Source organism: Ptychodera flava, chromosome 17 (assembly GCF_041260155.1).
Source record: "Ptychodera flava strain L36383 chromosome 17, AS_Pfla_20210202, whole genome shotgun sequence".
Lineage (NCBI taxonomy): Eukaryota > Metazoa > Hemichordata > Enteropneusta > Ptychoderidae > Ptychodera > Ptychodera flava.
The window spans coordinates 1,887,327-1,900,334 of NC_091944.1; the positions used below are offsets into that span (position 1 = coordinate 1,887,327).

The following is a 13,008-nucleotide window of genomic DNA, read 5'->3' on the forward strand; positions in this document are numbered from 1 at the left end:
CATAACCTTGATAACTCTAATATCAATCAATGCAGTCACTTTTAAATATGCCTGGGCCTAACAGGGAGAAATATGGTTCATCACAACAATTTGATATCTTACCACTATCATTCCTATTGACCTGTATCAAAATTTTGAAGCTGACCTGTTTCAAAGAAATTATTTTAAACAAAAACAGGAAAATAACCCAAAATACAACAAGCAACTAAAAATCTGCTTAATTAAACCCCTATGACAATTTTAAATTATAATAGAATTCATTGTTTCACGGCCTGATCAGTGAAAATAATACCAAGTGAATCATGTGTCCCAAACAGCAACATAGTGAAATTAAATCCTGGTGAAAATTAATGCTCTTTACACTATGCTGTAAATTTTGGCAATACGTTAAAGATATATGTGTTTAGTATTCCTAAATTATGTACATTTTACTTTGTGTCAATTGAGATGTGCCAGCTAATGACTGTGTAATTCACCAAATTACAAGATCAACTATGTGTACCTTTAAATATACGAATAAAAATCATTTCAAGAGTTTCTTGATGAAAATGAAGCACTCAAGCTATCTACACAGCAAGAAAATGCAGACACATGCCTGTAACAGAGGATAATCATTACCTGTAACAGGCCAAGAGAAATAACCTTTTTTGCAAGACCAGTAAAAACCTGTCAGATTTTAGGGTTGTGTACATTCTGATTCATGGTGGTACAGGATTGTAAACAATGCTGTAAATTCTGACTGTATCAAGACCTATAATTGCAGCACTGAACCACTGGTGTGTGTACAGTGGTGTGTCAGCTACAGGGCCTGAAAATTTGGATGGATTTCGGGGTGTAAATTTGTTGTAAATATTGGCAAATTGTGATGATAGAAGCAGAAAGAAGTGTTATTGTTTGAACACTGAAAAATTTCAGACCCTGTTAGAGATCTGTGTTCACAGCACTGTGTACAAGTGCTGTAACAGGTAGAAATACAGCCATGTGTTTACAGTACTGGATACAGACATGTGCATCTACCCCTGATAGAACTTCTGTGTTTGCTGACGCAGACCTGCATCACAGTTTGTATCAGGGCCTGTGCAGGAACTGTCACGGGGGTGAATTTTTTTGTAGTGTATGTTTAATTAACTCTTACTTATCACATACTACATGTATGTGTACTGTTAAATTGTAGCTTTTGTTCAGTTCATCAAAATCTCAAAAACTCGAAAAATTGCTCTGAAAAACACAATCTTGCATATATCAGGACAAATTGATTAATGCTTCAATTATATTATCCTAGGAGACCTGCATTTAAAATTTCAAAGCAATCTGAAAAGCAATTTCAGAGAAATTTTCGGACAAGAAATAGAAAGATACCATCAGTAACACGGTGTGGCTCACATTTGTTTCAGCATGTTTAAACACTGTAACTGACCTTGATAAATTCTTGAGGACACAAAATCCAGATAGGTCAAAGTGACAAATTCAGCAGTACTTCATTAGATGTACTTGTGAAGTATTTGTAAGTTATGCCTTGGTTATACTAAACTTTTCTTGGTGTCAACTGACCTGTGCCAGCTATATGGCTTTATATTTCACTGAACTTACAACACCAGCTCTGTGTACTACTTTTCAAGTAAAGCAATTAAAATTGAGAACAAATCAGTTGTTGACCAACAGAGGGATGATGGATAATTACTCAGAAAAGCTATGCATCACTGTTCTGTCTCACACAATTGTCACTGAACTGTTTTTATCAGGTGGTCTCTCACTGGCTCTGCCATACTTCCTCTGCAGTATGTAGTGTCTTGAATTAGAGTCATTAAGCATTCGCTGATTGAGTGTGTCTATCCTATCAAATCGTTTAGTTTGTCAGATCGCCAAGAAGGCCTGGAGGCAATTATCCTTCCATCTGGTGGGACCTCCTCATCAGACATCAGGTCTGCAGTTACATCATTCCAGAAACCCTTCTCATCTGCATTGATCACTGCACTTCTCCTCTTTAAAATCTGTAGGTAGAAAATGATAAATGATGGTTATTTAAAATAATGCAAGAGTGAGATAAATGATGGCATAATACTTAAAGTCACTGTCATAACTAACAATATGGTACATTTGATATTTTAAGATCAGCTCTGGTTTCATGACTTATTACTGATTAGAACATCATTACATTGCCTTCCATTCCACCTATGCTTAGGAACATAAGGAAATTCATGTATCATTTTAACATTGGCATCCTTGTCCAAAGACCTTTGAGCACATCAGAATGGAACTGTCAATTTACATTACCCTCAAATTAAGTAAGTTTTGCTTTGTTAAATTTTATTTGAACCCATTAGTACATTTGTACAATTATTGTGACAAAATTGTTGACTCTGTGTATCTATTAGTGCTAACTATGCAAAGACCCCAACCCATACTACAAATATCCCATGATTCATTCTGATTTGTACCAACAGAGATTCCCTAGTCAAGTCATAGCTCACATGTGTAGAGAAAACTGTATACTAAATAAAAATTTTGAAAACATGCTTTGAAGGAGACTCATTGTCAATTACCATTTCAAATGATTTTCAATATAATGCATTATTTAGAGTACACAGTGTTCTCCCCAGGCCATTTTAGCGTAGCGGTCCCGCTACGCTTTCGCCTCTCCCCGCTACGCTTTGATTCTCCCCGCTACGCTTTAAAATATTCCCGCCATCCTTTAGTTCACACGCTATCGCTCTGCGTCGCTACCAGCTGTTGCATGCATTGTCTACACATTAGCGCTCACAGCAACTTTCAACCTGGTGAAAGAGTGGAAGGTGTGAAGTATGGTATGCGTCCGATAACTTGTCCATAAGTGTTGAGAGGAACGTTGAAACAATAGAAGAATCGGCTGGGTTGTTCACAAGTTTTCATTCTACAACGACTATTACGACCAACAAAGACCTTTTAGTCGGTATACATCGAGGCGGGCATCGAGGACAAGTATGTATTCACAGAGTTAGGCGGTGTAGCACTAGCTTTGATCACATTCCCATGCTTTGATCAACGAAATGATGGCTGGTTGAAATTGATCCCCGTGATGAAACATTATTCGCGGTGTTTGTCGTTCAAAAATGATATAAAACTCAATTACATTTGAATTGTGTAAAGCTTAAACTTATGAATTTTCCTCTTTGTTGGCAATTTTTGACAATTTTATTAGCAATATATGTATTAATGAAACTCCAACCAGACGAACCATTTCTTGCTTTCAATCTGAACTTACTGTTACTGTTTGAATCTTCTATTTTAATTGCAGTTGTACTATACTGTGCAGTGTGATGATTTATTTAAGTGTAATAAAGAGTTTCCATGATGTTCAAATTGCATACTTGTGTGTTACCATTGCATTTTGTTGTGAGTGTACATGAATGCTTGGGTGCATGTGCAAGCTTATATCCATATGCAAATATAAATTAATGATATGCAAATGATTATGCAAATTAGCCGCTACGCTTTTGCTTGATCCTGGGGAGAACACTGGTACATATCATTTATATAATTTTCAAGAAATTATATAGACAGCCATACAGAAAATTTGAAGTATAATAGAGATACTTGAAGCATGGACTGACTGTTGTTGAATACTGTTCAATAACTGTCAGTCCAGCCATCAAGTAAATACTAGTTAAGAACTATATCCTTGTTCCCAGCAGTTTCTCATTGGGTGCAACACTGAAGCTGTTTTGACTATGCAAAATGTTTTTATGAAAAAATGTATATTAAGTTACATTTTGTGAAATAAGGCAAGAGTTTTCTTGCACACAGTTGGTTGTTCCAAAAACAGTTTCGTATATTGTTAATAAAAGATAAAACTATGGTTTTTAGCACATCGTGTAATCTGGAACATGTTATCAGAGCATTAGCTTGTTTCATCTTTCAATATTAAATTTGCAACAAACTCTTGGACATGAGTTTGTCTTGTGATATTGTTTCAAAGTTGTGTTCCCAGACAAGGTTCATAAAATACACTTCATGGATTCCTTCAACAATATTCTGGCCAGTTAAAAGCTGTTAAAAGTGTTAAAAGCTCATCCTAAGTTTGACTATGCTATTATTGAATGTTATGTTATGTATGTGTGTTTTGAACTCAATCTAAGAGCCCCTTAAGTTGTTTCAACACTATGTTTCTCTAAAATAATTTGCAGGGTTTACACATTTCATTGTGATCTCAAAATTTGACATTGAATAAGCTGCATAACTATCGATTACATCTGTATCTTCAAGGGAAGGTTAAAAAGGCAGATTTTGTCGCTTAAAGCTGTTAGGTGCTCTGCAAATGTATTACCAAATATCAAAGCTCAACTAAGTAAAATTGATTTTACTTGTGTCATGATGGTTCTACCATTTACTATAATTCACCAACACTGGTGCTTTGGTTACCTTGTCCTTCAAAGTTCACTGGTTTAGACTAAAAAATTATCAGTGTAGTAGTACATACCTCTCTTATTCTCCTGTTGTTGGCATGCCTTTTTGTGTAACTCTGTCTTTCCTTGGGACACTACCCTTTCCCTACTTTTTCAGTGCCTAATAAACATCTCCAAGGGGCCTGCAACTTGCAAGGATATAAATAAAAGAGTTAAAAATCTTACTGTGAAAAATCAAAATATCTGAAACACAGATGATGAATCATCATATTTCATGTGACAATAATGACAATGAATAATCATATTAATCTGACAATCAATTGGTTTTCACATTTGAATCAGACAACAGCATTCCCATGGCCTACAAAGGCTTGACATCATTGGATTCCCACTGCACTAAGCATGGATGAAAGATTGACTCTTTTTACATCCGTGGTTATACAATAATCCAAAATGTTCGTATTGAAAATAAGACCACATTTCATTTGCAACAGAAATTGAATTAATTTAGAAAGTTGGAAATGAAGTGATGCAAAATAAAATGACATACCATGTTTAGGTACGATCAGAATTATTCTCATGTTTACTTAAAGGCAGATGAGTTGCAACTTTTGACATTATTTTTATGATTTTTATATTTAGATTAAAATCAGTTCATAGCAAAGTTCTACATAACTCAGAGATGTTTACTCTAGTGTAATTATCCACAGAATTGGATGGCATGGGGAAATTTTCGTAAGACAAATAATAAATGGGTGCCGCACCCAAATATGGCCGCCTACATGCAACTACATGATAAACAGCGTAAATGGTGCATGTACACATTTGAATCTTTACAGATACAACATGGTGGGATCCACTAAAAGGACAGGAAAAGGGATTGACTCCACTTAGACAAAAATTCTTGTTTTCACCTTTTATATCAAGATTTTGAAAATGACGGGAAATTTAAAATTAACAAAGATGTGCTCAATTTCTTGTCTATTCTGCCACAAGCAAATGCTGTTGAGGCACAGTTAATGACTATATCGTTCAATTTGTAGATTGCAATGAATATCTGAAGAAATTGAAGGTACTTTGAGGTTGGACAAATTTCACAAAGTTGCAGCTCACGGCCTTTTAAACCCCCACTAGCAGTATCTTTAAGCATTATTTTATGCCTTAACCCTTTTCCTGCCAAGTCCATATTTCACCATCAGGTCAAGATGGTTAAAATTAATGAAACACAACATATTCCATATGGTGTACTTTAACATAATACTGTACATTTGAAGGCTGTTGAAAACATAAATACTGTAAGCTTGATTTTTTTTGGACTAAAGATGCTATAACAGGCCAAGCCAAGCGGTGAAAAAATGTCATGTTTGGGCTCAATACCGCTTTTACTGACTTGGCTGATTGGGAAGTAATAGTCTTAAAACTGTCTGGCAGGAAAAGGGTTAACTTTCAATTTGAAATAAGTTTGTGAGAATGTATAAGATGGTGCGTAAGAAGCTGGGTAGAAAGGACTGATATAGGGTAGAGCTGTGTGCATGTGACATGGCCAATGAATGTAAACAACACAAAATAGACTGTGCAAAATGGCGATAGGCTAGTTGCGACTTGGATTTTTAATGCCAGTAGTTGATGCACCCCTGTTTTAGACAAAGATGATTGGGCATGCCCTCGAATTGAAGCGTCTGCAACGTCTACCACCCATACAAAGGTTGAACACTACAAGGCAAGCATCCATGTAGGGCCAGCTATGATCGTTTTGAACAGCAATATTTTAGGTTGGACATCTCTGATTTTCCAGAGAAACAGCGCTATGTAAAACCCTTAGGTCAGAACCAATGATCATAAATTCGAAATACATACAAGTTAACAGTATGTTTAAGAGTGTGATATATACTTTATTTAAAGTTCCATAAGCTGTATCTTTTAACTATTTTTTCAGAACTTTTTTTTGTGGTTTTCCTACACTTTCTGCAACTGAATCCCTAAACTGTAATTCGATGCCAAGTATTTAGCATATCAACACAACCTAAATGAGAATAATCTACGAAATTATTGTTGAAAATTACATTAAAGTCTGGACTACAATTCATTTGTAAACAATAAACAATGATACAAGCTATGTTGACAAAAAGAATACTCAAAATTTCAGTATGACAAACTGATTAGGGTCAGACACGGTTGTTGATATACAGAAGCAGAATACTGAAAACTTGCAAAAGTTACAGCTTATGTCTCTTTAAAGGGGAAGTTCACCAAGGATGATTTTTACATATGTGCTAGCTTTGTGGTCACTTACCCCGGAAAAGCTATTTTCCCCATTTATAACTTGCACGATTTTTACAAAAACCGATAGAAATAGTACAGGAAGTTGCCCATGTAATTTGAATCATGGGAAAAAAGCGCCAAGCTTGGAGCTTGCATCATGTGATATGGAAGGCACCATATTCCCATGGGTATGGCATTGTCTGCTCACCCATGCTTAAACCAGGCTGTGCGTATTTACATAACTTTTGTTTATACTGAGTATCCTTGCATAAATGGTGAATCACTTATAATAAACTGTCCACTGTCAGATTTTGTGTTGCTGTTTACTACTGTATTACTGTGAGTGGACAATGTGGGGGGCCATACCCATCCGAAGATGGTCCCTTCCATATCACATGATGCAAGCTCCAAGCTTGGGGCTTTTTTTCCCATGATTCAAATTACATGGGCATTTTCCTGTACTATTTTAATCATTTTCGTAGAAAATCGGGCGAGTTTATAAATGGTGAAAATAGCTTTTCTGGGGTAAATGACCACAGAGCTACCACATATGTAAAAATCATCCTTGGTGAACTTCCCTTTAAATCCCACGTTGACAGAATATAGTATTTTCCACAGAAAATTCAAGGGTTTTACATGTGTGTCGATGCCCCCCCCCCCCCCGATTTTCTAAAATGGTCCCCTTGGGACAGGAGTAGGGGTTTACAGTGACCCCCTGTTTTGACATCCTAGATTGAACACTGACAGAGGTGAATTTTTTCAGCTGTGACGTTGCATGTTCTGTTCCTTAGCAATATTACCAAAATCAAAATGACTGTTAAAATTTGAATTTACTCATCATATGTTTCACAAATGTATAGTTTCCTACTGCAGTAAAAGCCAATATCCTTCAGAGCTGAAATAAGTTTGTGAAAATACAGTAATTTTGGTGTTTGTGTGTGTACACCAGCTGGGAGAGTATGTGCAATTTTGCACAAGGTAAAGATTGTGCTGTGATTAAATATTTGCCCAAACATGCAAACACTGAGGATACTGTGCATACCTGCACTGAAATCTTCACATAAACTGCACAGAGTAGTCTAATGTATAATGCAGAGCGCTGAATGTTTTCAACTTAGACATTGTATGTTCTATGTCCTTAGTAATATTACCTATTTTTGAAGATGGGGAATTGCGAGGTGTATTTTCCTAAAAGTTTATTTTCTAGAATCGATTTTCATACTAACATTACTCAAAGTTAATGCTTTTGATGTTTCGGAATGCTGTGGAGTTTGCCCACGCGCATTTTGAAACTTTGATCGCACAGGTTGGTTCTTCGGTCACCAAGTTTTTTCTCCCTTTCATGTTTTGAATCTTATCCAACTCAGCATATTTCAGTCATTGAACATTAAATTTACGGTACTTTACGAATGGTGAGACACTTAATTTGATGTTTTTTTCTTCCGAAACAATGATTTTTGGAATAGTGATTTTGTTTGTGTCTTTGTTTATCCATTTCAAACTTAGGGATACTGTCGCATACAGTTGTCTAGCAGCAATTCCTTGCAAGCTCTATTTTGGAGGCCAAAAGAGTACGCGACAGCTTTGAAAAGAAATGAATTTTTATGTATAAAAATGTGAAAGAACCTTGAGGCTCCAACCTCTATATCAAAACGTTTATGTTACAATATATTTTGGTCTCGACAAGTTTATCCAGCAAAATCGCTGTAGTGAATATCGTCATGCATTCTGGTCATTTTGGATAAAATTAGCATATTTTTAATGCAAATTCACGTACTTGTCACATTTAAGGTGTCAGAGATTCAGAGATTTTTTGTAATTGATATACTTACCAGCAACGCGGCTCGGAGCAAAGAAACAGGAGCTGTTTCCAGACCGGTGGGTGGAGGGACGGTGATTCACTACTGTACACATTGTATCTATGAGGAAACCATTAAATCTTATTTTTCAATACAGAACTAGCCACATCTGTGTATTTATAGATGCTTGATTATTGATATTAATGTACTTAATTAGACTGAGCTGGTTACTAGTGAATGTTTGTGCGAGAAATTTGGTTTTTCGAATATTACCGGATGATGAGAATAGCATTTAAAAGCAGATGTTAACAACAAATATGCTTGGACTTTCATCCAAGTGGTTACATATATTTCTAAAGGTTTATGGTATTCTTTGAAAGTTCAGAGGTCAAATAAGAAATTTTACGCCAATTATTAATAAAACATCAAATCAGACTGTGACACAAAGGACAAATGAAAGTTGGGGGCAATCTTTTTCTTGAAAACACTTTTGAAGGGTGATTATTCTACATTTTCGAAACACCAACCAACACCCCAACCCTACCCCCCCCCCCCGTAATTTCTGTACAGTCCCTCGCCGCGAAAAGGTCACATTAGCATAAAGTTGCCTGGGAATTAGATGTTCATTGTTCATTTGAAATTATCAGCAATATCGATAAGATAAACAACAAAACGTTAGACATTTTTGCAAGATAATAAAGACATTGCTGAACACGTTTATACGAGAAGGAGTAGACGTATGTAAGAAAAGACACTTGGGCTGGTTACATATGGCTGGTTAAGAATAAGAGGACATACCTGTACCTGGTATACTGTACACATGTACTGTACACGACCGCCGTCAAGCTGATGCAGGACTCAGCAGCGATCGAGGCCTTAAAGTGCGTGTCGACCTTTCGCTAGTGCGATAAGAGTTGCCCTCTTCCGTCCAAATTGCTAAAATGGGTTGTCGAGTTTCGTCCAGATTGAACGGAGAATAAAACGTGCTGCTTGATGGTGGAACCAACGAGCTTCTGGTAGTAGCTCTATCTGGACAACGTAACTAAGTTCATGACACGATTGGACGACTCACCAGTTGTACTAATTAAAACGTACAGCGTAGTCGTCGAGATGGTCCAGGATTTCAAGGGTAGACTTTAGACATTCCTAAACACGGACGGGACATGTCAGTAAACGCTAAAAGATGAACGACTGGAGATTTTGATCATTGTTGGCGGTAAGCGACGCCACACCAGCACCGGTCGCACCACACTGGGTCTTCTGATTGACCTTTGACCAATATGGCTTACGGCTCCTTAGGTTTTCAAATATTCACGAAACGAACTGCGAAGAACTTGATGATAACTATCATTTTTCACTCCATCTTGAAGAAAATGTTATTTTTTCGCTCTCGTTAGACAAGAATATTGCTAACTTGGCCCTATCTTCGTCTTACGCCAGGTAAATGTACAAACTCAAGGGCAGCAGGCTAGAGGGTCAAGTTTTGCTGTGCTATCAGACTGCGGCTTGTAAATATTTACGCAATTTGTTATCCTCATGAATATTCTGTGTTACGCACACAGACGTGCCAAACCCGTGCATAGAACAGGAACATCGAAAAAAGCTGTTCCAAGGCGATTTTTGAGGGCAGGGGAAATTTTAATTTTGCTCAGGCAGGGAACATGTTTTTAAGTGGCAGGGGAGCAAATTTTAGTGTTTGTTTTGTAGGGCAGGGCAGATATCGGTTGATTTTCCTGGGGACAGGGCTTGGCGAAAAACGAGGAGAGAGAAAGCTACTTTTAAAACGGGGACAGGGGAAGTTGAGCCATGGTGTTTCCGGGGATTGGGACACAGGGCTAGTACTTATAACTTTTCATGTCTGCAGGGGAAAAGGAATGACAACATTTTGAGGGGATTTTTTCCAGGGCAGGGGAAATTGGCAAGCTTTTTCGCCATAGGGCAGCTTCAAAAATTCATAGTAGGGAGGGGAAACGGGCAAAAATAAGTGGGGAGTGGGTAAAAACGAAGTTTGAGTGCGGGAGGGTAGGTCGAAAAAGTGTTAGTGGGAGGGCAAATTATGAATTAATTACCCTCTTGACTGAAAATTAGTCAGTTCACATTGCTTGCCGTGCACAATATATCTTATAATTGTTCGTTGGCTGCACCTGGCTGAACCGGATATTTGGCGAGGTCTTTTTCAAAATAGTAAAAAATAGCAGCAATTAGGCCTAATTAAAAGTTTGGGTAAGGCCTGCAATCGTGTGTCAGTCATACTACAGAGGTACCAAAACGACTGAAGACAGTATTTCCGAACCAAAAAACGGGGGTGTCAAAGAAAGTCGATAACTAAATTTTAAAAGTTGAATAAAATATTCATGGTCGTTGCTCACTGTGATTAATTCGTGGAAAGTATCGTGTCTCCCGACTTCGATTCAACATACCCCTCTCTCTTTCTTTCTTTTTGTCGATCGATAAAAGTATTTTAATCTTTAATATTCCATCATTATAACCGATGTCATATTCAAACCTACTGTATTTAGTTTCTGAAGAAAATACAAGGACGTGTCCAATGCGCCAACGTGATTCAATATGTTTTGAGACATGAAGAACTATTGTAGTTCGGCCGTGCTCAACCAGGTTGCTCCAGAAGTAAGGATCTCACAACAAGGTCTAGGCGAAAAGATAACGAATCAGTTGTATAAAACACGGTTTTTGGATATCGTATCTGTTTCAATTTCTGAATAAGCTTTGGAATCAGCCTCGGGTATAATAACTATCAACCTATAGGCACCCCCCCCCCTCCCCATGACAGGAAAAGCGAAATATAAGCACTTTTTTAAGCAATTCATCATCACGGTCGCGATTTCACATGCGGAACTGAGTTCAGTGTTCACCACAACTTGATGTGGGATTTGATGGAGCTTGGAGGTACCGGTATATGAGTTAGGTAGTCAGAATAACAATTATCACAAAGATTTATGCATCAAAAAGATTTATGCATCAAAATGTACAGATTAATGTGACTGAACTATCTTATGATTTGTTTGCTGATTGACGTTTGGGGCAAGGCGGCGAAAGTCCAAGGCCAAAAGAAGAAGTACGCAGTCGAATCACATATTTTGTAAGAAATAACCACCGGTTTCCATAGGTACATTTGTACTGTGCTCAATCCGGCCCTGACTTATGCTGCCGTCCTGTTTCCGAGAATAAGTTTTCGAGCTGCGTTGCCAAGCCATGTCGCTAAACAAACGTGACCTTGACTCACCTCCGAGCCGATTTTTGATGTCGTTGATGCCCCTGGTGAATGTTAATGAGAGTGTATTGGTAACATTCGAAAACACATCGGTACAAAATGTAATGTAGCTCTCCTAGTTATGTGTCAAATAATCAATTTTCTTCGCAAGTCACATCAATTTTAACAAGAGAGTGTCGTCTGCTGACTGCATATATTTGTCATCTAAATGAGCGACATTTGCGATGGCAACCCCTAACAAATTGAAACGAGAGCATTTTGCTAAATATTATGATCTTAGTCGTCCGCGGATTATAAGATTATAAAGTTGTTATAAAACGTGCCTATCTATAGAATTCTTTGGAAGTCTTGATCGCTTACGTCGTACAATGATTCACAATAAACTGGACAAGTAGAATTCGGAGGTCCGTCAATTCTAAATCTCTCACGCAGGATTTTTTTACTTCATCAGGCAGTCTGGTATAGACCATCTTGTAAAACGCTCCATCTCTACTCGCTAACTCTTTGCAATTGGAGTGCTATGCCTGGGAAAACAATACGAAAAGTTCCGACATGTCGCCATACGGTATATTTTCTATACACTTCTGGGGAAGAACAAAATAAAAAAGCTTCATACTTCATAATTGATTTTATTTGTATTATAAACAGATGAAAGCCGATGTACATCAGCTCTCCTCAACTTTATTACATTTTGACTGTATTTTGGATAGTGTGCGATTGTTGGTGTACTCTTTACATGTAGCTACCGCGAGACACATCTGACTGCGTTTCCGCTGTATATCGTAAATGTTCTTGTTCTGTACAAGTTTACGAGCAATTTCCTCTCGCCAGTCGTTAATAACCCGTTCCAAACGCCAATCATGTGATTTTACCCATCCAGCAAACAAACAAAATCTGCCACACATCCAGTTAAAATATTGTTTCACTGCCCTTAAAATATCCACTGTCATTAAAAAATAAAACGATTCCCCTGCCCCTTTTCGATGAACAGCTCCGTTGGCTACCTGTACCTGAAAATTTAGCGTTCTTTCAACTGTCCATGGGTCTGGTTCTTCGGCCTGGGGGACCTCAGGCCATGGAATTTTACCCGAATAATCGCCGTCACCCCACAAAATGGAGTGCCATGAATTAACAAATCACACAAATTGCGTAACTTTGGATTCCGAGGCAGACAACTGAGGTTTTAAAACTTTTGAGCAGATACTGACAAGCTCACCCGTAGGATGGGACTGTTAGAGACTTGTGACCACTGCTTCTGGGAATTAGTCTTTGACTGCTGAGAAGATTTTGCGGTCATGTAACGTCTCTTGTCTTACCAATCAGATATTGTTCA

General features: G+C 37.6%; 1 protein-coding gene and 1 long non-coding RNA gene across 9 annotated transcripts in view; both read right to left on the reverse strand.

Annotated features, from left to right (window-relative positions):
* Positions 1–13,008, reverse strand: part of LOC139116583 (uncharacterized) — a 44,534-nt gene that overhangs the window by 13,972 nt on the left and 17,554 nt on the right. The gene's annotated exons all lie outside the window — the stretch shown is intronic.
* On the reverse strand, positions 1,491–9,722 carry LOC139115124 (uncharacterized). 8 transcript variants are annotated; one of them, XR_011548057.1, is made up of 4 exons: positions 9,516–9,722; positions 8,477–8,563; positions 4,457–4,564; positions 1,491–1,991 (listed from the first exon to the last, which is right to left on the reverse strand). It is a non-coding gene; the product is annotated as an uncharacterized lncRNA (long non-coding RNA). The 8 variants fall into 8 exon arrangements; XR_011548054.1 differs by having other exon boundaries at positions 4,457–4,570; XR_011548055.1 differs by having other exon boundaries at positions 9,248–9,722.